This window comes from Sinocyclocheilus rhinocerous, unplaced genomic scaffold (assembly GCF_001515625.1).
Source record: "Sinocyclocheilus rhinocerous isolate Xijiao unplaced genomic scaffold, SAMN03320098_v1.1 scaffold3681, whole genome shotgun sequence".
Lineage (NCBI taxonomy): Eukaryota > Metazoa > Chordata > Actinopteri > Cypriniformes > Cyprinidae > Sinocyclocheilus > Sinocyclocheilus rhinocerous.
Genome location: NW_015654525.1, coordinates 104,582 through 106,235, shown reverse-complemented (window position 1 = coordinate 106,235; position 1,654 = coordinate 104,582).

Genomic DNA, 1,654 nt, shown 5'->3' with positions numbered 1-1,654 from the left:
TCTGCCACTGCACCATGGCCCAGGTCCTCCAGTGCTCCACAGTCTGTCACTGCTCCACGGCCCAGGTCCCCCTCTGCTCCATTGTCTGCCTCTGCTCCACAGTCCTGGTCCTCCAAGGCTCCATGGTCCAGGCCCGCCTCTTTTCCATGGCCCAGGCCCACCTTTGCTCCATGCCCCATGCCCCAGGCCCGCCACTGCTCCACAGCCTAGTTCTACCATTGCCTCATGGTCCATGTCCACTATTGCTCCATAGCCCATGGTCTTGCCCACTGCTTCATGGTCCAGGCCATGATTCTGAACCTGTTCTCCTGCATGGGCCTGGCCCTCCATCCCTCCCCCTGTTCTGCCTCCGCTCCACCACCCTCCTGGACTTTTTTGAGTTTTGTTTGGGTTGGGGTGGGTGTTGCATAAGGTCGTCAAGAGCAGCCCTTAGAGGGGGGGATCTGTCATGTCTGTTTTGGGGTTTTGTTTTATGTTCTTGTTTTCATGTCTTTTATTTTGTCATTTGATTCATGCTGTTAGTTTCATGCTTTCCTTGCCCTCATGTATTTCTGCCTTGTATATGTGTCATGTTCTGATTGGTTGTCCTAGTCATGTGTCTTGCTCCTTATTGGTTGGATTGTGTCATGTGACCCTCTTTGTTTGGTATTTATAGTCCTCATGTTGCCATCGTCTCCCATCGAGTATTGTCCCTGTAATCTGCTGTTGGTGAGTTCATGTTTCTGTCTGTTCAAGCCAAGTCAAGTCTGTTCAGGCCAAGTCAAGTCTGTTCAAGTTGTTTCATGCCAAGTCAAGTCAAGTCTGTTCATGCCAAGTCAAGTTTTTGTTTGTATTTTGGATTACTTTTGAATAAACTGCACTTGGGTTCATCACAACTCGCCTTCAGTGGACTGCTCGTTACATAAATCCTCAGAAATAGAAAATGTGACATTTAAAATTGTATTCAATAATGCCCCAAAACAGACCAAAATTTATTATGATAAATAGAATTTAAGCCCATCAAAATCTCTTTCTGTCTCTCTCTGTTTTTCCCCTCTTCCTATCCAGTATGCTCCACACTCCAGTCCAGTAGTTCGTGTAAATAATGTGCCAAACGCCATTAAAAGGAAAAAAAGATACAAATAAACAAACAATACAAAGGGGTATAAAAGCTACCAGGCACTCAACTAGTAAAAAAATGGCTAATGTAATAGGTTTTTCACTTAAAGGGGTCATATGATGCGATTTCAATTTTTCCTTTCTCTTTGGAGTGTTACAAGCTCTTGGTGCATAAAGAAGATCTGTAAAGTTGCAAAGACTAAAGTCTCAAATCCAAAGAGATATTCTTTATAAAAGTTAAAGAGTCAGCCACGCCTACCTAAAACGGCTCGTTCTAACACGCCCCCACATGTCTACGTCACTGTGTGGGAAGATTTGCATAACGCCGCCCAAATGTTCACGCAAAGAAAGAAGGCGTAACTTTTATTCTCGCTGTAGTATTGTTGCCGCCGCCGCCATGTCGTGAAAGCGCTGTGTTTCATTGTGAAAGCAAAACTACTTTGTTTGGCCTTCCAAAAGGTTGCTGGTTGCTGAGGAAATACATCAACTTGGCACTGTCAATCGCCAGATCGCCTTTCACCGTGGACGAAGCGGAGTCAAGCCCGGGGTCGTCACA